This window comes from Mustela lutreola, chromosome 18, assembly GCF_030435805.1.
Source record: "Mustela lutreola isolate mMusLut2 chromosome 18, mMusLut2.pri, whole genome shotgun sequence".
Lineage (NCBI taxonomy): Eukaryota > Metazoa > Chordata > Mammalia > Carnivora > Mustelidae > Mustela > Mustela lutreola.
Genome location: NC_081307.1, coordinates 13,262,969 through 13,287,882, shown reverse-complemented (window position 1 = coordinate 13,287,882; position 24,914 = coordinate 13,262,969). Strand labels below are relative to the sequence as shown.

Sequence of the window (24,914 nt, the reverse complement as noted above, 5' to 3'; positions counted from 1 at the left end):
CCTCCAGCTTAGCCCCAGAAGAGAGAGACGATTCCTAACTGTAGGAAAAGTGAAATAACATGGCTATCCTGGATAATTTTTTTTTTTTTAGATTCTAATTTTTTTTTTAGATTCTAATTTTTTTTAGATTCTAAAAAAAAAATTTTTTATTCTAAAATTTTTTTATCTAAAATTTTTTAGATTCTAATTTTTTTAGATTCTAATTTTTTTTAGATTCCAAAAAAATGATTTTTTTTTAGATTCTAATTTTTTTTTTTAGATTCTAATCAATTGGAAAGGAGAGGAGTGTTTACAGGTTTGTGGGGAGAGCAAAGAAAAAGACTCGCACTCCATTCTTGGGTCAGGCTCGAAGGAGACAGTAAGATACCCGGCCAAGACCGTCGGGCCCTCAAGAATAGGGTGGTAGGACCGTAATGAATAGGTTCACCTCGTTAACAGGAAGGGTGGCGGGCGAGAGGGGGATGGAGGGACCGATGAGAACAGGAGAATGACCCCTGACAGGAAATGACTGTGTATGCTGACACTGCTGGCTCCACTCATAGCCACCCAAAAGGCTCACATTGTTGCCCCAAACCATCAGGGGTCACCACACCACACCACAGCACACCATGCACACTGAGACCTAGCCTCTCCTCAGCAGTCAGAGAGGATGCATATTTCAGGACCCAAGGGTTCCCTCCGTTCTCCTGCTGTCTGTCCGCTCAGTACCCTGGAAAAGAAAAAAAAAAAATCGCTGGGAAAAGGATCCTAAAAAGACTGACCGATGTTAATTTTCTCACCAATCCCCAAGATGAAGGATTTGAAATCAATTTTGAGAAAATGATGGTATATTTTTGAAGTATTTAAATTATGTACAGAGATTTTTGACCAGCTAGACCAGAGAAGATGGAAACTGTTCCAAATCGCAGAGCAACCAGACGTACATGTTCAAACAATTATGGCAAACACATAACAGATTTTTATCAACAGACGCATCGGTGAGCAAACTTATGACCTTGCCTCCCCATTCTTGGTTCTCATCAATACGTATACTCCACGCATACATGTGCACGTAATTCTGTGGGATACAGATTCTCCTTAGAAACATATGTATTACGAGTAAGAGCTGCATATAGCCCCAAGGTTCTGTAGAAAACCTCTTCTTTAATATTATAAAAATATACACTTGTTCTCATTATATCTCCAGTCATCACACACACTTTCATGATGATACACATGTGTTTCATACTGAAACTGAAAGGAGCAGCAGTAGTTAGATGGTTTTTAAGTCTCTTTCATTTGGGGGGGGGGGGGGTTGGGGAACTTTGGCAAATCGGATCCGAATTATGATTTGTCAGTTGGCTTTCATGGCTTGTGTTTGAGTCAGTCGGACATAGTCACTGATCAAAACCCGGGAGCTCTCCAATGAGGCAAGACTGTAGGAACCTTAAATACACTATGTATGTAAAGTCAAAAGTGTGCTTCAGAGGTTTGAGAGCAGATGATGTCGTGATGGCTAGCCGTGGAGTTTGGAGTGCACCGCTGTGACCCAGAATGCAAAGTGCAGTGTGAGGTTGCTGTGATGTTATGGCTGTTAAGGAGCCAGAATTAATGGACAGAACCCGGACCAGAAGGCTGGGACTGGCGTAGGAGCTCCAGTCCTGTTGCCATTGTTTTGGTTTCCTCAATGCCAAGTACATGCCGAGTGGGCGGCTGCAACGTGATCACGGACAGGTTGTTCTGTGCCACAGGTTCCCAGCTCCCGAGCTGGCCTTCCTTATAACTCGGGAAGAGGGAGAAAGAAGTGGGAGAAAGGGCACTGCATTATGGGGGAATATGGAGAGTGGAGAAACTTCTAGAGGAATTGGAATTTAGCTATTAAGGTATTTCTGCTCCATACTCATGTGAACATAGGTATTTAGTCAAGATATTTTTTATTACTTTGAATTACTTTTCAAATAAAATTTATTCAGATTATTTCAGAAATCAAGTCTGTTTTTCAAAAGGTTTTTAGGTAGACCTTATAATTTAGGCAGTTAGCAGTACTACTAATAATCTGTTGAAGTAAATTTGACATTGAAGTAACAGAATAATGCAATATAAACTTATATCATAGCTTCATGATCCCAGAATTTTTTTAAAAAATTTTATTTATTTATTTTTATTTGACAGACAAGAGATTACAAGTAGGCAGAGAAGCAGGCAGAGGGAGAGAGGAGGAAGCAGGCTCCCTGCTGAGCAGAGAGCCTGATGCAGGGATCCATCCCAGGACCCTGGGATCAAGACCTGTGCTGAAGGCAGAGGCTTAACTGAGCCACCCGGGGGGCCCCAAGAATTTCTTTCAAAGTTGTTATTTTTTTACAGTTTTTTATTGGTGGTGGTGGCGGTGCTGGTGGTAGGTTTTTTCCCCCCAGTTTTATTGAAATATGTAGTTTATTCCTGTAGGTATGTAATTTATAATAGCTTATACTTTTCTTTGCATTTCAAAAGGACTTGATAATAACAATAAACACTGAGCATTTATTTTACATCCGACATTCTTCTAGGTACCTTTATTTCATTTATCCCGTGCCATAGCCTTAGGTGATAAGTGCTTTTTGTTAGTGCCTTTTGTTGAGAAGGTGACTGAAGCACAGAAAAGCTAGTTAACTTGTTCGAGGCCACACAGCTAGGAAGTAGCAGGCCAAGATTTAAAGCCAGACAATTTGGTTTCAGGATTTACGATCTTAAACACAAAACCACATTACCTCTTTTATACAATGGATGCTTCTGGAGGATGAACTGAACGGGTTAGAGGGAAGACTATCCATTTTTTCCCTTTTTATAGTCCTGTGTTATTCAAATTTATTTACAATAAGTGTGCTTTTACTTTGTAACTCGAAACCAACCAAAAGATATAGAAGAAACACATCGTTTTAAAAATAGTGCCGGAATGTCTATTTTGGTCTCTTTTTTTTCTTTTTATTTAATTTAAAAATGCTCCACATGAAGACAGATTCATGGGAAAACTTGGGACAATAATATTGTGACCTTTTATAAAGACAGAGAGATACCTAAATAAGGCCATTTCAATGACACTAGGCTAAAGTCAAGTCATGGGCAACTGTTTTATAAAATAGTTTATTTTAGGTAATTCTTTGTGTTCCTGGACGTACTGAACTTTGTGTAGGTATTTATGCATATGATATATATGTAAATCTTTTTAATGGCTCCTTTTTATTTGTGCTTCTCAACATGTTTAAGCAAGTGGCATCTTCCCATATAAGGGGCAAAAGAATGTGGGGCCTGAGACAGGCTGACAAAGAGGAAATGCATCCTGTCTCAACAAGCAAGAAAAAGGGAACGGAGAGTAAAAATTCTTGCAACTTGTAGCTCTTTAGAGAAACAGAAAATGTGGCCATCATTTCTCTAACAGCAGTTGATTTGTCACTCCAAATAAAAGGCCTAGAAACACCCGGAGACTAGAAATGCCTCCCCTGGGGCTCAAGCATATCTGTCAAACAGGGTAATGGGTCAGTGGAATCCACTGCATGATCTAAAAACTCGCTTCCAGTTCCGCCTTCCTCTGAAGCGCCCCTCCTGGGCTGCGGATACACGTGTCCAGCCAGAAGTATCACTGGATACAAAAAAAGTTGGTCTCTTCTTGGAGGATAGAATAAAAAGCTTTTTTTTTTTTTTTTTTCCATGTCTATCAGTAAAACTCTGGGTGAGAAAACTAAGTTTGGTGATGGGGAAATAGTCCAGTTGATCTCTAATGGAACAAGATGTGGTACTCCAAGCCAAATTACAAATTTATTATATTTTATTAAAATATTTAACTCATTTATTTATTTGACAGAGAGAGGGAGAGTGAGCACATGCACAAGCAGGGGGAACTAGAGAGAGAGAGAGAGGGAGAAGCAAGCTCCTCGCTGAGCAGGGAGCCTGATGCGGGACGCGATCCCAGGACCCTGGGATCATGACGTGAGCCAAAAGCAGATGCTTAACTGACTGAGCCACTCAGCAGCCCCAAATTACATATTTAGATGGACGAGGGAAATAGTTATACTATTTTACTACTGCAACTCAAATAATATTTCCACATAGAAATGAGACCATCTGAATGGGACTTAGAATACCCAACCAGTGTGTAAAATGCTCTAGAACTATTTTAATACCCCTCAAGGCCCAATTATGACCCGAAGATGTTGCTTTACTGATGAGCAGAACTAACTGAAGGTTTTTCTAACACGTCCATAACCTCCAAACGTTTTCCAGCTGTATACTGCAGCTCTCAGGGACTGGCAAGGCTGCCTCAGAATATCTCTTTGCCAAGACTTGTCTGCAAATTCTTAACCTTTTTTTGTGTGCCAAGAACAAAGCAAAATTGTTGTAAACTTAGCTGCTGTTGTAACATATGAATGGTCTTTTCTGAAAATGCAAATTAGACAAATAAGGATCATTACATCATTTGCTGCGTGCGGTTACATTTGGCTTCTGCTATGTGTGTATATATTACTTTCATACCTAACTTGATATATTTTATAGTGCTTTACCATTTTCAAAGCACTTGCATATGGGAGTATCATTTGATCTTTTCTGAGACTCAATGTTTTTAATGTACTTCATGTTCAAAAACATTTGAGGCTTCAATTTATGTGGTGCATGCATCATACAACTAATGTTTTGATTATTGTGGTATGGAAAATTTTATTATATCCCAAACTATAGGTTATGCATATTTGGCAAAGTAAGCCCTTGTTGATTTTATTGCCACATGAACAGGATTTCTGAACACTACCAAATACATCTGGGTGTTTTTCTTTTTAATGCCAAAATTCATTTAGTGGATGGTGGCTTGTGCCAGTATGTAGGAAAAAAGGTATTTTGGTCAAGTGGATTGCTAGGAAAGATTTGATAAAGCTTAAAAATTGGGATATACTGGGGGCACCTGGGTGGCTCAGTGGGTTAAAGCCTCTGCCTTGGGCTCAGGTCATGGTCCTGGGGTTCTGGGATCAAATCCAGTATCAGGTTCTCTACTCAGGGGGGAGCCTGCTTCCCCCTTACCCTGCTCTCTGCCTGTGTCTCTGCCTACTTGTGATCTCTGTCAAGTAAATAAATAAAATCTTTAAAAAAAAAAAAGGGATATACTGGAAACTTTGTTTTGAATGTATAAGTGACTAATAAACCCCTTGCTTCAAATAAAACTGTAGTTTGGGTTGCTCAGATTTTGTTTTATTGTTCTATAAGGGAGAGTTGTCAATTTACATTAGTTGTGAATAGAGAATTTATCAAGAATAGAAACTCACGGTTTTGTTTGAAAAGTGACTACTATACCCCCCACGACGGGCAACGTATTCTCCAGAGGATTGGAGAGCCTTCCGAGAAGAAGACTGTATTGACGGTCTGGGGCAATAGGGGTGTATTTGAGTAATTCTATAAGTAAAAGTGGGTAGTTTGGAGTCAGAATACAATCACGCAATTTGGTCTAAACCTGTCATGCTCCCTCCATCCACCTACTCTCACCTGTTTGAGCTACAGGCACAGGCTGCCTGTGCGGTTACCCCACACAGCAATATGGCGGGAGTCTGAAGTGAGCTTGCTGTTCCCCAGCCGTGTTGCCTCTTGTCCTGTCCTTGAATGCCCCAAGCCTCTCGCAGTTTTCTCAGTCTGGAGTCCTTTTCCCCATACTCTTCGTGAGATCCTACTTATCTTTAGGTCTCCATTGAAATTCCCTTCCTTGTAAACCTCTTCCTCTGTAATAAAGAAGTTTATTTCTCCCGTTAGACACTTCCAAGGACAGAACCTCCAAGTTGGACATGAGCCAAGCTAGAAGAGGGAAACTTTGCATGAGATACCACGCTTGGCAGGAATGGGACTAAGAGTCAGAAGCTTCATCAAAAAAATAATAATAAATAAATAATGTGTTAATGTGTGTTTCTCAAAGGCCTTTATTTTATTTCTTTATTGGGGGGAGATGAAAACTGTGTTAACCAGTGTCCTGTTCCTGGTGTGTGTATGTTAACATGTCTAGCTCTGTGACATTTACAAGGTTAAGGGCAGGCCTTCATAAAGCTTGAGATTTATTTCAGGAGATAACTAGAGGTTATCTAGAGATGTTCTATCTGGAACCATAGATCACCTTCTGTCTAGAAGAACATAGTGAGGAGCTAGATCATATGACAGAGGGCTGGCCTGGATGGGGTCACTGGAGAGCTAAGATAAGATTTCCCGCCATATTCACTTGGCTTAATACATGGTCATTCCTGAATTGCCCATAAAATAGATACAGCAGAAATATGTGAACATCTTACCCTATAAACACAAACTCGTCTAAATGGTCTGTAGCAAAGGTCCAATCCAGGACAGAGCATAGAGAAGGAGCACAGGGGCTATCTGGAAATGAGACTCAGGACAGGGAAACACTGTGCGGTATAAAAAACCTGGGTGTCAAGATACAAGGAGAAGATGATAAAGGGAAAGGAGACTGCCAGCACCAGATATAAATACTTACTTTCAAATTTCACAATTCTGTCCTGGGCCAGTGCTGGTGACAGATTTTCAGGTTTTCTTCTGAGGATTCGTTCTTCATATCCTTTCCAGGCTCATTCCTTTGATCCTTATTGGGCTCACTGTTCAAAGAGCATCTCAAGGCAGAGTGAAACGACCGCATTGTCACCTGTCGTGAGGATGCTTGTTACTTCCATCGCCAGAACCTGCCAAGGCGGCTTCCCAGGGTCCCCGAGGCCCAAAGCGGCATACCTCTGAGAAAGTCCAGTGCCCGCATCAGAGACAGGGGAGATTTCTATTCTGAAATCTATTTAAAAAAATCACCTAAGTCCTTGCAACATCGAAATCACAGTGGTGGGGGTGACAAACTGACCTGTGGCAAATTTGGAGTAAGGATGGGAGTGAGACACGGAGTTCCCATTCCCGCTGTTTAACTACCACCAAAATGTAAGTTGCACAAAGAGCAAGAGCGTAGGAAGCTGTGAGGGATGGGACTGGAGATGCCCCAGGCTGTCAAGGACCAGAGCATTTGGGGACTATGGGACTCCACTGAGGACTGTGCTTTCCAGGGGCTGTTTCCATAAAGATGCAGAGGAGATAATTCACAGGCAGAAGGTTTTATTGGAAGCTGGAGGGGGGTGGGGGAACTGCCTCTATTTGTTAAAAGAATAGCATCCTATTTGGTGTAATGGCAGGAGAAGGAAATGGGGGGGAGCAAAACCAGACAAACAGAAGAGTCGACTTTAAAGATACGACTAAGATTCGGTGATCTTCGTAATTGTGTTCATAGTGAAAAATCTGGTTGACTTCATGGAGAGTTTGTTCAATGTACGAACTAGTAGACTACTGAGGATAGGTACGCTATTAAGTAAATCATAAATAAGTTTCTCATATCAGCCTTTTTAATACTGTGGCATTTTAAATAATGAGTGGTGCCATAAATGTAACTTACTATAATAGCATTGTAATATTTTTTTTCTCTTGAGAGTTTTTAGGTTTTGAAATTATTTTCCAGATCTGAAATAGACCCACGCCTAAAGACCCTTGAATGTTACCATATAATGTGGCTATTATTTTAGACTGAATTAAAGTTAAATTAGTTTTAAAAATTACTGAGCTCCTGGAGGTAACAGAAGCAGATAGAAATCTTGTAAAGGAAAGCAGGAACTGTTTGAAAAAAAAAAAGACTGGTGTAGCTTTGTAGTTAGGACTAGTTTGCTCAATGATACTTTCACTTTAAACATTACAAACTTTTAAAATGTATTTATTTGATGGATGTCTCTTGCTACAAATTAGAAGCTGGCATTTTATTAAGCTAGATGTATCATTTATAAAGGATTTGTTTTGAGGAGATAGGCATTACCTTGTAGAAGCAAGTGGCTTCACATAAGAATATCTATGAAAACAATCATAATAATGAGATTTCATGTGTGATTTGAAACAAACAAACAGATTTACACAAACCACATTTCCGCTGGGGGATCCTAAAATAAACTAACGGTAATGTGGCACACATGTGTGTTATTTTATTTACTGAATTTTAAATTTAAATATCTGATCTGGTGATAGAAAGGACACTTAGAGCTCTCTTTCCAATAACACAAGAGACCTACAGGATCCAATCAAAACCATAGCTTCACTCAAAGAGATTTGAGTGAAGAGATTTTTTTCAGTCCCCTTATTTGGTCGAAGGAACTTTGTCAGAAGTTCCCCCAAATCTTTATTTCCTTCTTTGTGCCACCAGGATTTCTTGTGCGTTGGAGACACAAAAGCAAAATATGAAAGGGGTAGATTTTTACTTCTATTTCTCACATTTTCCTAATTGTTCTGTTCCTCTTCTGCAGTGTTTGCAGTCACACATATAACTACACACATACACACACACACACACACACACACACATACACGTGCGCACATGACTTTTCAGTCTTCAGCACTCGTAGTCTAAAGAGTAAAAGTGGAACCAATGTGATAGAGTGTGTAATAGAGGGGGCTCGAGCCCTGCCTTGCCACTCAGTGGTGGTGTGAACTTGGATCAATTACTTCACTTGCAAAATGGAAATGAGAGTGCTAATGTCATAGGGCTGTTGTGAAATTAAAATAGAATGATATATGTAAAGCTCTCACCGCAGTGCCAGAAATCTAGTAAGGAGGCATAAATAATATTTATTCTCACTACTCTTTTTATATAATATTATGTCATATGGAGATAGAGTGAAAATGTTATTATAGGCTGCATCTATATGACAGTAAAAACAAAGGGCTATATAATTCTTTTGGCTTTATTAGTTTAGGCTATATAATCCTAAAATTTTAAAAGACGAGGAAAATCAAGGGACGCCTGGGGGGCTCAGTCAACTTGATTTCTGTTCAGCCATGATCTCAGGGTCCTAAGATCGAGCCCCACATCAGGCTCCACAATGGGTGCGAAGCCTGATCAAGATTCTTTTTCTCCTTCTCTCTCTGCCCTTCATACCCTCGCCTGTATGCATGCGCTCTCTCTCAAATAAATAAATAAGGAAAATCTAAGTGATTGGTCAATTTGGGAATCAGATAGACCTATTGTAATCTGCTTTTTTAGTGCATAGTTTCCCAATATTTAATTCTGTAAATTCAGAAGTTAAGGCATGGAGATTGGAATTATTCCTGGTCATGGAACAAGTCCAGGGTGAGATAATAACAATGTGCCAATCAAACCAAGCCCAATATTCCTTATGGAAGTAATTAATAAAGAAGGCACTTTAAAGTGTTTACATAAGAAAATAAGTTGGGAAAATAAAAATGAAAGACAAAATAGATGCACTAATATTTATTTCCATGAGAGAAATAATGAAAGATTAAGTCTAAAAAAATTATTCTTAATATTATGAATTAATAACCTCAACTTATGTCAGGTATTGAAGAAAAAGTTGATAACTTCAGAGATTTAAATTGAGTAAAAATATTTCAGGAGAAACAGTTTAGGCTAGTCTTTAAAATTTTTTTTAATTTTATTAAGATTTTATTAATTTGGAGAGAGAGTGAGAGAGAGCACAAGTATGGGGAGGGTTAGAGGGAGAGGGAGAAGCAGACTCCCCACTGAGCAGGGAGACATGGGGTTCCATCCCAGGACCCTGGGACCATGACCTGAGCCAAAGGCAGATGCTTAACTGACTGACCCACCAAGGTATCTCCAGTCTAGGCTACTCTTAAAAAAAAAAAAAAGGAAAATAAGTGGATTCAAGCATAGCTTTCTAAAGAAGTTATGGAGTAAAAACAGGTCTTTTAACCTCCTCCATTAAAAGTGGTTCTGGGTGTGCCTAACTAAAATCTTCTTCAGTTCACCTCTTTCTCCTTCTTTTAGTTCATTTTTGATGTGACTGTGAGAGCTGCTAGTAAATACATGGCAGACAGCTGGAAAGAGATTTCCTGAAATAAGGACCAAATGCTAAGTATAAATAAGTACGGTGCTTGTTTGAGTATGTTCAGAAGACGGTGTTGATACTCTACAAGGTTCACTTTATGGTGACCAAGTCTAAAAGTCCATCTCCATTATGAATATTTCCCATGTGACTTGGGTTTACTCCATTTCAGAGAGAATCAGTCCCTTCGGAGTCCGTGAAATCACCCAAGGAAGCAGAAGTGCGTCAAGCCTTGACCCAGATCTTGGACTCCAAGTTCCCCTCTTCCTCAGCACTAACAGAGTGTACTAGAGAGCCATGCTATCTTGCTTGGTGTCCTCCACCAAGAACCCTTCTTGGATGCCCTTTCATTTACTTAAAAGGAACATTTCGTGGGCACCCAGCATGGGCCAAGCACTTTGCTCTGTAGCTCTACAAACGCTGCTCATTTAATCGTCATTGTGATTTTTCTCTTTTTCGTTCCCCCCCAGTCATGTCTTCTCAAGTGTTCAACTTTGCTCCTACATTGCTCACTTGCCACACTTTTCCCCCATCCATTCTTGACTGAGAAGACTGAAAGCTCCTTACATTTCCCCATCTTAAGCAATTGCCATTTCTTGCCACCTTGGATTTTTTCTGTAAGACCATTTATCCTCCGTATGCTTTTGTGTCAAGAAGAAAAGTTAGCACTCCCTCTTTAAAGGCTAACCTTCACGTTTTCTCCATCCCCTCACTCCAGCCCTCCATGGGGGGACCTTGAGCAGGAAGCCTGATGTGGAGCTCCATCCTGGGATGGTGGGATCATGACCTGAGCCAAAGGCAGATGCTTAACCCACTGAGCCACCCAGGTGCCTCAGTTTCTCCTTTATTCTTTAAAACAAAGAGACTCGAATCTTTCCCTCAAACCTTATTCTTCCTTGAGTTGCCACTCAGTTTGTCAGTTTTCATTGTAAATTTCTCAAAGGAGTACCCTACCTCAGAATTCTCAGAACATGCTTTGAGGACCTCTAGGGGTCCTGAGAGTGTTCAGGAAGTCCCCTTTGCAACTACCCATCTGCTTGATGCCAGATTTGCTACATCTACTTCAACCAAAACAACATATTGCAACAGATTGAATACAGAGGCAGATATGAGGACCCAGCTGTCTTCTATTAAGCCAGACATTTGACGGAGATTGACAAAAATGTAAACCAATGCTTTCTTCTCACTAAAATGATGTTCCTTTGGTAAAACAGAATCATTTTTTCATTTAAAAAAAAAAAACCTATGTTATTTATTTTAACTTCTAATGGACTTGGTATTATTTTGAAATGAATTCCTAGATTCCCTACACATTTCATCTGATTTACCATCGAAATCACTGGTTTTCTTTTTCTTTTTCTTTTTTTTTGAAGATTTTGTTTATTTGACAGAGAGCTAGAAAGAGACAAATAGAGCAGCAGGCAGAGGGAGAGGGAGAAGTAGGCTTTCCACTGAGCAGGAAGCCTGATACTGGACCTCGATCCCAGGATACTGGGATCATGACCTGAGCCAAAGGCAGTTGCTTAACTGACTGAGGCACCCAGGCTCCCCCCCGCACCTTTTTTAAAGGAAATCACGGGTTTTCAACTTCCATTTCAACCAGAAAAAATGCTTTCCACAAAAAGAACCAACCAACCAACCAACCAAACAAACAAACAAAACACTCCTCATAGTTACCTAGCAGGGCTGTACAGGTGGATTTACCACTAATGGCTTGATGTTTAGAAAAGAATTGTTTGATCCTTCTTCTATACCATGTATGTTTCCAAACAGAGGAAGGGAATCCCTGAGATGGCACCAGAGAGACTGTTTTCCTGGTGGCCCTAGCTTCCCCCAGTAGAGATCCAAGCCCTTAGAGGAACAGCTAATGAGTCCAGAGCCCAGGAAAGAAAGACTCTACCTTGAGGTAGAGTGAAGAGTCCAGAGCCATAGTTGCTCAGTCTTGCCCCAAGGCTGCCTCTGTGGAGCTGCTGCAAGTCTTTTGTCACAAGCTGACCAATTTCTCCAGACAACACTATTCTCATCTTAAGCCTGGGTGTTGTGTGTGTGTGTGTGTGTGTGTGTGTGAGCTAGATTGCCAGCTTTCTGACAACTTTCTTTTTTTTTTTTTTTTTAAGATTTTATTTATTTATCTGACAGAGAGAGATCACAAGTAGGCAGAGAGGCAGGCAGAGACAGAGGAAGAAGCAGGCTCCCCGCTGAGCAGAGAGCCCGATGCAGGGCTCGATCCCAGGACCCTGGGATCATGACCTGAGCTGAAGGCAGAAGCTCAACCCGCTGAGCCACCCAGGCGCCCCTCTGACAACTTTCTTAATTTCCTTATTTTCAGTCCGAGACCTCACATTTGCACTCCTCTTGCCTTGTGCCCCCAAACTCAAAATCTCTCTGCTTTAATTTTTAGAGAATAAAATTCCTGTCCCCCAGCTTGAAAGAGAAGGCTCCATGATCTGCTTTCCAAGGCCCTAGAGTAGATCTGTGTACCCAAGTTCTTCTTACTCATACTTTCATCCATTCAATCTGTCCCCCTAGCTTTCCATATACCTGTTGCTTCCAAATTTTATTATTATTATTTATTTTAAGTAGACTCTACTCCCAACTTGAGACTCGAACTCAGAACCCTGAGATCAAGAGTTGCAGGCTCTACTGACTGAGCCAGCCAGGCGCCACCTGGTGCTTCTGATTCTTAAGTCTCTGCATGGTTCTTCAGCAGGAATAGACTTTCTTCTTATTGGTTTCCTCTTTGATAAGGATATAGGTTTCAGCTTTTATGGCTTTATTGAGTTATTTATTACAAATCTGAGCTTTCTATCTCATAAAATTTTAATATATCAAGATATCTACTTAAAAAAAAAAGATTATTTATTGGAGAGAGAGAGCATGAGCAGGAGGAATGTTGGAGGGAGAGAATCTCAGGTAGGCTCCCCACTAAGATTGCGGGGATCTTGATGACCCTGAAATCATGGGTCATAAAATCATGGGTCAAATCATGGGTCAATCTCATGACCCTGAAATCATGACCTGAGCCGAAATCAACAGTTGCCCAACTGACTGAGCCATTCAGGGGCCCCAGTAGTACTTACTATTTTTTATCTCTTCTAGCTTTTCTTTCTTTTTCCCGGGGGTTAATATCCATCATTTCTTTCTTCATCTTCATTTTAGTGGCATCTCAAGAGTTATATGATTTATCTCTTGCTTTGTAACAAATTACTATGAATTTGGCAGATTAAAGGGACACGCATAAATTATCTCAGAATCGCTGTGGGTCTGGAGTCTGCATGTGGCTTAGCTGCGCCCTCTCATCATGGTGTCCTGTGAAACTGCAGCCCAGGTGCCTGCCAAGGCCTCTTTATGTGAAGCCTCAAAAGAAGTATCCGATTCCATGCTCCTGTCATTATTGGAAGTTTCAGTTCCTTCTGAGCTGTTGGACTGAGTCTCATTTCCTTAGTGACTGTTTGCCAGAGATCACCCTTGGTCCCTTGTCCCATGGCTTGCTCCATGTGTCAGCGCGTTTCATCAAAGTCAGCAATGGAGAGTTAGCTAGCAAAATGGAAGTCACTATTTTATGGAACTTAATCACAGAAGTGACATCTTATCACTTTTGCTACATTCTATTGGTTAAAAGCATACACTCAAAGTGAGGATATTACACAAGGATGTAAATACTAGAAGGTATCTTGGGGACTATTTCAGAGTCGACCTAAGGTAGACTGCACAGGTGATAAACACATGTGTTCAAATCTCTTTGTCTAACCCCATTCTTTTTCCCATTGAGCATATACCCCATCACTCCAATAAAACTGCTCTCCTTAAGGTCAAAAGTGACCTCCATCTTGCAGAAAGTCCATGAACTATCTCAAGACCTCATCATAGGCAAATAACCAGCAGCAACTGACCTACTGTTTTCTTGAAGCATTTTGTTCCCTTGGATTTGGGGGTACCTCACCTCTCTGATTCTCTCCCTCCCTCCCTTGACTCTGAGTCTCAGGCTCCTTTCCTCATTCCCTCTTTTCCTCCTGACCTGTAAGTGTTGGAGAGTTGTAGGGCTCCATTCTCAGTCCTCTACCCTTCTGTAATTACACACTCTAACTAAGAAATGTAGTCTCATAAATGTAGATTCCATCTTTATATGGATTGCTCTCTAATTTGCATCTGTAGCTATAAACTTTCTCCTGAGCTCCAGGCAGTGTCCAATTTGTATCTGCACTTGGGCACATAGACATCTCAAATGTAACCACCTAAGGCAGGATTCTTGATTTTCTTCCTTTTTTTTTTTTTTAAGGTTTTATTTATTTATTTGACAGAGAGATCACAAGTAGACAGAGAGGGTGGGGGAAGCAGGCTCCCCGCTGAGCAGAGAGCCCGATGCGGGGCTCGATCCCAGGACCTTGAGATCATGACCTGAGCCAAAGGCAGAGGCTTTAACCCACTGAGCCACCCAGGCACCCCAGATTCTTGATTTTCTTCTTCTCCCCCAACCCCAATCCTGCTCTGCCCAAATTGATTCCCATTTCAATAAATGTCTCTCTCTTCACCTAATTTCTCAGGTGAAAATCTAATCGCCTTTCAATTGCTTCTCTTCTTTCCTTTACCCCATGCAATTCTTGCTTAGCATGTCCTGCCAGCTCCACCTTCAACGGATAGCCAGACTGAAATCACTTCTCCCCAGGCTGCTGTCACTCGGGCTCAGTCACCACTGTCTCTCGAGTGGATAATTATATTAACTTTGAACTAGTCTTCCTGCTTTCACTCTTTCCCTCTACAATCTGTCCTGCATTAGTAAAGAGTGATCTTTAGAAAACAGAAATCAGGGGCGCTTGGGTAGCTCAGTCAGCTAATTGACTGACTCTTGGGTTTGGCTCAGGTCATGATCTCAGGATCATGAATTTGGGGTTGGTGAGACGGAGCCCCGCGTGGGGCACCCTGCTCAGCATGGAGTCTGCCTGAGATTCTTTTCCCCTCTGTAGCCCCCTGCTCATGGTCTCACTCTCTCTGTCTTTCAAATAAATAAATAAATAAAAATATAAATACATATGTATAAATGAGATCATGTCACTCTCCTTCACAAAACTCCCCAATTACTTCATACACGTAGAATTCAATTAAAACTTCTTACCATGTCCTTCAAAGTCCACGAGATCTGGCCCTGCCTTTCTCTCTCTCTGGGGTCCTCATCTTCTACTGGCATCCCTTTGTTCACACCCCTCTAGCCTCACTGGTCCATCTGCTGTTCCTCTCTTGTACTGAGCTTATTCCTGCTGCAGAACTTTTATATATATATGCTGTCCCTTCTCCTTGAGATGCTTCCTTATGATCTCAGCATGACTCATTCCTTTACATCATTGAATTCTCTGCTTAACTGTTCCCTATCTAAGGAAACCTTCCTTGACTACGCAGTTGTCCAACAGCCAACCCTCTGTTCTTCTTTATCCTCTTTCACTGTTTTATTTTTCACCTATGACCACTTGGAAGTGTTGTCTGTGGTTATACATTTAGTTTAGTTGTTTATTGCCGGAGTATGAGCTTTAGGAGTGTAATACTTTGTTTCAGTTGCCACTGTATCCCCGTACCTCAGAACAAAGCATGGCATGCGGCAAGCTGGCAGTTTAGTGTTGAATACGTGAACAAGTTATTAGAGAAAATTGAACTTGTAACTCTACTCATAGGTTGCCATGTGGTTCTTTTTATCTTTTAATCTTTTTATCTTTTGTTCTTTTTTTTCAGAGTAATTCTCCCTTTCCCTCAGCATTGAATAGATAATGGAGGAGCTATAAAATGTCAAGGCTTTAATTCACCACATGACTAGTTCCTGTGTAACTTCTTTTTATGTTTTCCTTTCTTTTTAAATTTAATTAGTCAACATATACTGTATCATTGGTTTCAGAGGTAGAGGTCAGTGATTCATCAGTCTTATATAACACCCAGTGCTCAATCCATCACATAAAGAAATTCCTTAACAATTTTTTTTCAAGATTTTATTTATTTATTTGACAGAGAGAGATCCCAAGTAGGCAGGCAGAGACTGAGGGAGAAGCAAACTCCCCATTGAGCAGGGAGCCCAACCCTGGGTTCGATCCCAGGACCCTGAGATCATGACCTGAGCCAAAGGCAGAAGTTTAACCCACTGAGTCACCCAGGCGCCCTTCACGTGCCTCCTTAATGGCCATCGCCCAGTTGCCTCCACCTGTGTAACTTTCACTGAAATCTGTATTGTGAAGGATTGTGTGGCTCACTCCAAACCTGGCCTCCATTTACAATTTGAATAAAAACATGGCAGGCAGATTCTGCAACTAAATAACTGACTGACACATTTGACTACTGTAACTTTAGAGAATAATCCAGAGCATACCTTTTTAAGCACCATTTTCAATAATAAATTAAGATCTTTGCATTTTAGTCTGACAATGACTTTGATAATCATGTACTTGAATTTAAATCTATCTCACAGGTCTCTCAGCACTGATATGCAGTTCCATTCCTTCCTACTTCTCTCCTCAGTTCCGTATCCATTCCACATAGGAAGTTTCCTGGTAACCAGATACACAAATAATACATGTATAAAGTTGTTCTAGTAAAAGTTAGGCTTTTTATTTTAGTAATTATTTTCATATCCCCAGACTCTTAATAGCCATTGGATATTTGGGTCTTAAAAGTCATATTTGGGTGCTCGCTTCGGCAGCACATATACTAAAGGTCATATTTGGGAGGGTTGCCTGGGTGACTCAGTTGGTTGGGCCACTGCCTTCGGCTCAGGTTGTGATCCCAGGGTCCTGGGATCGAGTCCTGCATCGAGCTCCTTGCTCAGTGGGGAGCCTGCTTCTCCCTCTGCCTCTGCCTGTCTCTCTGCCTGCTTGTGCTCTCTCTCTCTGTCAAATAAATAAATAAATTCTTTTTTTAAAAGTTTATAAAAAAAAAAGTCATATTTGGGAGACACTGTCTGTGATTCAGTAGAAATTTAGTGCCATGGAATCCTAGGGAAATTTCTGAAAAGCAAATCTAGAGAAAGGAAGAGAAAGCAGGAAATTGAGAATATCCTGTAATCTGCTGCAAGATTTTCCTAATTCAGGGGGGAAAAGCCCCAGTCACTTGTAAGTACTTCTAAGAAAGCCATCATACTCTATATATGCTTCTTTCTACTTTTCTAAAATTTTTCCCTAAAAAGTAATTAAGCACTAGTGCTTAATTAGTTTTAAATGAGAGATTGCTCTGTTAATTTAGCCAAGAATAGGGAAGTTTCTTACTGTTTCTTTGCCAAAAATTTTCAGTCAGAGTTATTAAAAGAAGAATCTAAAAAAGGGAAACTATGCAAGTAGAATTAAAAAAAAATTTCAAATGTTATTGGGACAGTGTAAAATGATACGGAGTGATCAAATATCTGGAAACATTTGAAACTTTTGGAATGGTTTTAGTTTTACTTAGGGTATTGTATAGACATCGTCTTAGGTAATTTTTTAAGATATAGGATTTTAAAATTCTCAACTTTAATTTATGCATTTATAAAAGGAAAAGTGAAAAATAATATCTACCACCTAGAATTATAGTGAAGATTAAATGACATTGCGATATGTGAAAACTTTAGCTCAATGCCTGGCATACAGGTCAATGCCAGATAAGTGATTGCCAAATGCAAATAAAATTCTCCAAACAAAATTATATTTTAATAGAGTGACTATAATATATGGACCCATACAAGCACATTTGAGAATGAATAAAGGTGCTATTCAGAATTACACCTGATATCATATGTATAAAACAGCACGGTCATGTGTGTTTGTGTGTTTTACCAATAATCATTATCATAGCCAACAATAAGCTTTCTCTTTTTCAGAAACAAACACAAGACAAGCAGAGACTTGATTCAGTTGTATACCAGTAATTCGTCAAAATGTCAAGAAATTATGTTTATTAGGCTTATGATTTAATCAGAGGTTGTGTTTACTACAGTAAAAATCACCCAAGATTCTTCAAATAGGTCCACAAGCTAAGTTGGCTTATATCCACTCTTCTTATATATCAGAAAATTCCCCAAGATTTTACTGTCTGCCTGATTGAAGCTATTATGTGTTCCAAATGTTTTGAAACTCCTTGTTTTTTTTCTTTCCAGAAATGTCCGTGCAGTTAAGGTGCCTATGACTTCCAATCAGAAATTAAAATGGCACTTAATGAGAACAAAACATGTTTTCACTTGAGATGCAATTAAACCAACTTGGAGAAACAGAGTGTTTCTAACTAAGGTGAAAACAGCTGTGTTTATCAAGCTGCTCTTAATGATATTAGGATTTCTCTTAGAAACATTTGCTTTAAGATATATCATTTTCTAAATTATGCTATTTTCATTACAATTTCTTTTAAGTCACATTGTTTCCTTAAAATACTGATCATGTATTAATAGACATTTATGAAGAGTTGTTTATAAAGAATTGTATGTAGAGGGTTTCCCGGCAAAAATTTCAGTTCATGACTAGATATCATTTATTCATGATTATGGTAATATTTTAATTTTTAAAATGCCTTAAGAAAGAAATAATTTCTGCATAAATTTAAAAATTTTCCCAAAAGGCACAAATTGCAGATAATTTTCATAGTCTAGGAAAAATATTTCCATATGTTGCTCATTTTTTTCCATGCTTATTTGTATGTTTTGGCATTTTATAAATACAACCTATGTCTTAGTTTACTACATGGTGGCGTGACTTCCTGATGTTTTTCTAAAACCTAAAAAAAAGAATGCTTCCATTTTCACGTTTAACATTTTGTCTTGATTTTCACAGCTTAGGTCCATAACATTGGGAAAAATAATAAATATTTTCTTATGTGTACCTAAATGCATATATACAAACAATAGAGGAAATACGCAATTTCCGAGGATAATAACATTTGAAGACGTCATTACTAACAACAACAAAAACATTATTGCTGTTAAGAGCTTGACCTTGAAAGTATAATCCTAAACTCCTCTGTTTAGAAGTAGCATGTAATCAGGATATGAAACTCTAGAAATTTAAGTAGCATAAGAGTGACTTGGATTACTTATGTAGCTCTAAGACACCTTAATTTTAGGCTAGATCTACATTGGGCAATTAGTTAAAGGTTTTTATGGGTTAACAGATTCTAGTGAATTTAACTTGAATAGTTAACTCAACTGTGTGTTATTTTCTTCCTTTGATATACTCACAGAACAGACTTTTAGAATCATGTAGAAGCTGAGATAATCTCTTTTGAATTCATGTAGTGTTATTACCATTACAATTCTTTAATCCAAAATAATGATCTTAACTTTATCCCAAAATAATTACCTTAAATCTGATATACTTAGCAATTTTAAAGAGGAAATGATTAGGATGTATCACAACTGAACACTATAGATTAACTAAACACCTAACAAATGGGCTCATTTATTATCCATCAAATATTTTCAATACACCTAACAGACCAAAAGTGCTTAATTCAGTACCAATGAAAGATATAAAATTTCAATAACGTAGAATCTGCCCTCAAAGAACTTAACACCTCTTTATGTATTAAATCTAATATGTATTCATTGTGAGGAAGGCAGATAGATCTTTGATCAGTGACATTTGAGCTGTATACTCAGGCCTGGTCCTTATTTTCTAGCATTTGCAATGGGAGGAAGAAAGATTAGGTCTATGAATAATGTTAAAAATACTAATTACTTTTGTTCTCCAGACCATTTTTAACTAGAACTGTACGTAGAACTGTAATTTTGGCAGTTGGAGTTATTGTGCTAGTAAACAACCAGATGTCATTCTCATAACCACAGAAAGAAGACATTCTCTATACCAGCCCTTTGCCCCTTCCCCAGGAACTCAGAGAAGCTTTGAGAATGCATGTGCTAAAAGTGTGGCAAGGTGAGGATGGTCTCTGTGCTGAGAATGGGAGGAGGGTCTAAATCATGTAGGGCTGAAAAAAACAAACAAACAAAAAAACCATGCAGGGCTGAAAACAACAAAAAAAACAAAAACTTGAAAAAAAACAAAAACAAAAACAAAAACAAACCCTATTTAGTCAGATGCCAACATAGCAAACCCTAACTGGTAACTTGTCTGCATTTTTACTCTATTTCTCAAACTGGATTTGTATCTCCTCAAAGAGGAGCACATTTTGGAGGACCTTTAAAAAAAATTACTAATAGGGGTGCCTGGGTGGCTCAGTGGGTTAAAGCCTCTACCTTTGGCTCAGGTCATGATCTCAGGGTCCTGGGATCGGGCCTGCATCCGGCTCTCTGCTCAGCAGGGAGCCTGCTTCCCCTCTGTCTCTGCCTGCTGCTCTGCCTACTTGTGATCTCTCTCTCTGTCAAATAAATAAATAAAATATTTTTTAAAAATTACTAATATAAGATTAGTTCCAGGCCTTGGAAGGGACTCTTGCAGGTATGGAGGGCTGAAGCCTAAGTTTTATTGGTTTTTACCATTAATTCCACCATAGTTCTGATATTTTCAAAACATGGGAAGTGTGAATGAAGACATAAGCTTCTAATTAATATTAGTTCCATCATCACAGAATGGTGAGGTTAAAACATTTAGGGATAGCTCATGAGTGTCTTTGATTGGTGATCCGAGGTTCTGCTGACAGAACCGTGGGTGACTGAATGTAGTATAGACAATTTTCTCAATGTATAGACCAATCTGAATAGTTCAGATCCCAATTCCAACATGTCTTTCAGAATCCAACTCAACTTGTCAAAACTGTCTCACTGTATTCTTTTATTACCCATTTTACTTAGTCTTTTTACTTAGTCTCCGGGTTGATTTAAAGCCCTGTTATGTGATTGAGCATTCTGAGATTGTCCCAGGATTTGAAAAGTTTTAGATAATTTTGGTTTCTTGGAATTAGTTAACACATACCACGACTTTCACAGAACAATGCATTGGAGCCGAAGTGGCTTTAGGGAAATGTTTTATGATTTAATGAGGTTTGGGAAAGGAGATAAGTCATCTACTCGTAGTAACATAGTAAATCTTGCCGAAAGGAACTTTTTCTAAACGGCAAAGCTATAATTTCACTCCAGCTGATTTTGTGGACGTGAAACACTTTCCTCTACTTTCCTGTGTCCTAAAAGAAATGTCCATTTGGGTTATTCATACAGATCAAAAGATAAAAAAGCAAAAAAGGCAGAATCAAACACACTCCTTACCCATGCCAAAAATTTTGCTGCTTCAGGACCATGGACTTTCCTTAGGAACATGAACACATTTCCCTGATGAATCCTTAGGCTATGATATATTTTTGACTTAAATTGTTAGTATTTATAGAAAAGTTCTTTATGTCCACCATGAACGCACATCAAAGTTTATATAGCATTCATCCCTACGGCAGGTGCTTTATCTTACTGATTATCTTGGCAGAAAACATTTACCAAAAATATCCCTATGAGAGATAAAAACAAACCCTCACCCTCCAAAAATAGAAAAAAAAAGCCACAACTCTTTAGGTTCCCCCTTGGACCTGAGGAGAGGCTCATAAAACTCCTTGGAGTCCATCAGATGCCTGCAAGCCTGGCTGAAGCTCAAAGAAAGGGTTGGAGACCCTTTCAGAGGAGCGAGGATTGCTAAGTCGGGGTTCATCGGCTATCTGACAATTTCCAAATCAATTCCCTGCGTGCCTTGTTTTATCCTCCCCAAAACCAAGCTGTATAATCTAGGATGTAAAATATAATATAAGAGGACATTCCGACCCTGGAAAGCACCTTGCGGACATCTTGTCAGTTACTGACTTCCTCATTTTACTGATGAAGGGAGTCCAGCCTGGGAAAGTGAAGTGGCCCCCACTCCCTACCCTCCTGCCCAGGTCCAGAGAGCTGGAGGGTGACAGAGCTGGGAGAGTCACCCCAGACACCAAACTGTCTTCTTCAGTGTCCCGCCCCCCCCACATCCTGTGCTGTCTGAAGCATGATATAAATTAAAATGTCTTTATAACTGCATGAGCTTTTTATCGCTGTGTCAACAATTACCCCAATCTTAGAGTCTGAAAACAATACTCATCTATTAGCGCTCAGTTTTGTCAGTCAAAGTCTGGACAATGGCATGACTGGGTCCTCTGATCAGGGGCTTACAAAGCTGAAATTGAGGTATCGACTGGGCGCTGTTCCAATCTGGAGCTTACATCTTCCTCCAGGATCAGTGAGGTTGCTGGCAGGTTTTAATTCCTTGTGGTGGTAGCACTGAGGTCCCCATTCTGCTGACTGTCAGCTAAGGATGGCTCTAAGCTTCTAGGGGCCACCCTCCATTCTTAGACAAGTGACCCTCTCAGTATATGACAGCAGCTACTTCAAAGCCAGCAGGGTGATCTTTCTCTTGGGAAAAGGCCCAGCCCTTCTTGTAAGACTTACCTGATTAGGTCAGACCCACCCAGGAGGATCTCACTCTTCGTTAGCTCAAAGTCAACTGATGGATAACCCAATCACAAGAGTGGTATTCCATAATATCAGTAAGTCTCAGCCATACTCAAAGCAAGAGCATCAGGCAGGGTGTCTACACCAGTGGACAAGAATCTCGTAATCAGTATTAGAATTCTGTTTACTAAATGGGTAATATTCCAGTCATTCAAGTTCTAGTTTTCATATTTACCTCCTTTTTCCTTTATGCCGCCTCCCATTGAGCCACTTCAGAATCATCTGCCCTATACAAAAGCCAAAAACGGGTGATGAGAAGAGGTAAATTAGGAACAGTATGTGAAAACTTCAAATCCCTAAAAAAAAATGTGACTTTTATTGGTTTTGCTTATTCTTTGTAGCCTTAAGGGCTGATGGCCTGGGGTAATCCAGAACTATCTATTCAGTAATTACCAAATCGTAATTCTTTTGGCATAAAGCTCCTTTTAGTGAAGTTGGCTTAGATTCAGAGATGTTTGGGGAAACCTAGCCTGGGTTGGCAGCAGCTGGGCGTCAGGGGACAGTGATAATGAGGAGAGGCGCCATATTCCTAGTGCCAACTCCAAACTGGACACTTGACTCACATGAGCCCATTTAATCCTCCTAACAGTGACCGGTTACAATAAAAATTATAATCCCCTTTTCCTGATGAGCAGACAGCTGTGAAGCAGGATCAGCATTCAAAGGTCTGTCTGACTCATTGGTGCTTTCTCATAGACAGCCTTCTGTTCCTCAGGCTTCTGTTCCTCAGGTTTCTCTTAGCCTTCTGTTCCTCAGGTTTCTTTTCCTCAGGCTTCTTTTCCTCAGGTTTTTTTTCCTCAGGTTTCTCTTAGGCTTCTGTTCCTCAGGTTTCTTTTCCTCAGGCTTCTCATAGGCTTCTGTTCCTCAGGCTTTCATCCAGGCCCACAGCAGAGACTGTGACCCTCAGTGACTCTCAGGACGCCTGGGCAGGGATTGGGGGAGAGTAGATGGGGCTGCTGAGGGACAAGCCCTCTCTGAGAGAGAGAGATCAAGCAATTGAGACATCTCAACTATATAAAGGGACTTTTTATTTCCCCCTTCCAGAGTTATAATGAAATTTCCAGAAATCTAAAGGAATGCTATACATAATAAATTCATTTTCCTTATAGAGGAATTTACAAATAAGGGCTTAGTTGATCTTTCTAATACCTCGTTATGGTGGTTAATGAGTAACAAGTGTTGATATTTTCATACCAATTTTGTTTGTTCGTGTGTGTTATATACGGCGAGATAAGGCACTGAGTCGGTAAGCAAGGGACGGGCGCGGATTCAAGTGTACACAAATGTAGTGAGAGAAACCAAGTAGGGCTTGTTTGTGAATCCTGCCAACTTTATAACTTTGGTTGAACGAGTCAGTGAAGATATAACTAATATAGAGCTTGGAAACGTTGGGCTACTTTGTTAAAGCCCCATGTATATTTGAGTGAAAAGTTAAATTTGGAAAAATCAAAAAACCTGTCAATGGCTGCTGACTCTGAAGTTGCATTCAATGTAAATCGTGAATTCTTTGCATACATTTAGAGTCTACTCATTTTAATATACATATGCATATGCATATGTTGGATGTGTGCTTTAAGGAGACACACGGATCACTCCTGGGGCATCCTCCCTGTGCAGCAGAGATAGACTTGAAAACAAATCATTAGAATAATGATTTATTCATTCGTAGGTGCTAAGCTGAAGGGAAGTGTAAGGAAGATGCAGGTGGCAGCCATGGTTCTGTTCTGGAGCATCAGGGAAGGATAGAAAGAAGAGGTGAGCTTTCACTTGGATCCGGAAGGAAGAGGGGAAGTCTACTAGGCTGACGAGGGGAAGAAAGAAATTCCTAGTAGGAGGAAAAACAGAGTTAAAGGCACAGAAATGAGAGAAGATCTATCCAGTTCGGCATGACCAGAGTGCACCAAAGGCACAGGAGAAGACAGGAAAGAGGTTGCAAACGTACGCAGCACTTAGATTGAGAAGGACCTGGCTGTCCGCTACGGAGAAGTTTCCACTTTATTGCAACAGGAATCTGATAGAGATATCACATAAGGATTGCCCAGATAATGGCTTACATTTTAGAGGATTAAGTCTGGGTAGCAGGAGGGAGGGTGACTGGGTGTAAGCGCAGAAACAAAAGAAGAGGACCTAGAAAAATCCAGTGACAGTGTGTCCTAGACCTTCGACTGAGGGAGAAGCCCAGGAGCTGGTGAGAAGGATCTAGAGGTGAATGTGCTGGAACTGGAGCTCCCAACTGTCTGGGATCAGGAGAGGAGAAGAACTGGGAGAAAAACTCAGGATGTTGTCTAGTTTCTGATCCTAAGACGCATTTGTTTTGTTTTGTTTTTGATGGTGGAGGAAGGCTTGGGGATTACTAAACTGTTCATTTTGAGCTCATTGGAATATATATAGTAGTTGTATATATGTATATACACACATTTGTGAATTATCAACATTTGAGAGAGCTGACAGTGAGTGACATTTTTATAGGATTATCATGCAGTTAAGAAGAAAATGGTTATAAATACTGGGCCATGAGCCAGCCTTTGAAAGACAGGTAGGAAAAAAAAAAACAAAAAGAATTCAGAGAAGGTACAAAGTTCCACCACTGAGATATTATTCTGAGTCCCAGGACAAGCTTTCAGTATTCCCGAGGC

The 24,914-nt window shown here is 39.9% G+C and overlaps 1 long non-coding RNA gene across 1 annotated transcript; it reads right to left on the bottom strand.

Moving 5' to 3' along the window:
• Positions 1-288: 288 nt before the first annotated feature.
• On the bottom strand, positions 289-15,149 carry LOC131820693 (uncharacterized). Its single transcript, XR_009349738.1, has 5 exons — positions 14,983-15,149; positions 6,473-6,637; positions 6,273-6,354; positions 5,485-5,714; positions 289-709 (listed from the first exon to the last, which is right to left on the bottom strand). It is a non-coding gene; the product is annotated as an uncharacterized LOC131820693 (long non-coding RNA).
• Positions 15,150-24,914: the final 9,765 nt, after the last annotated feature.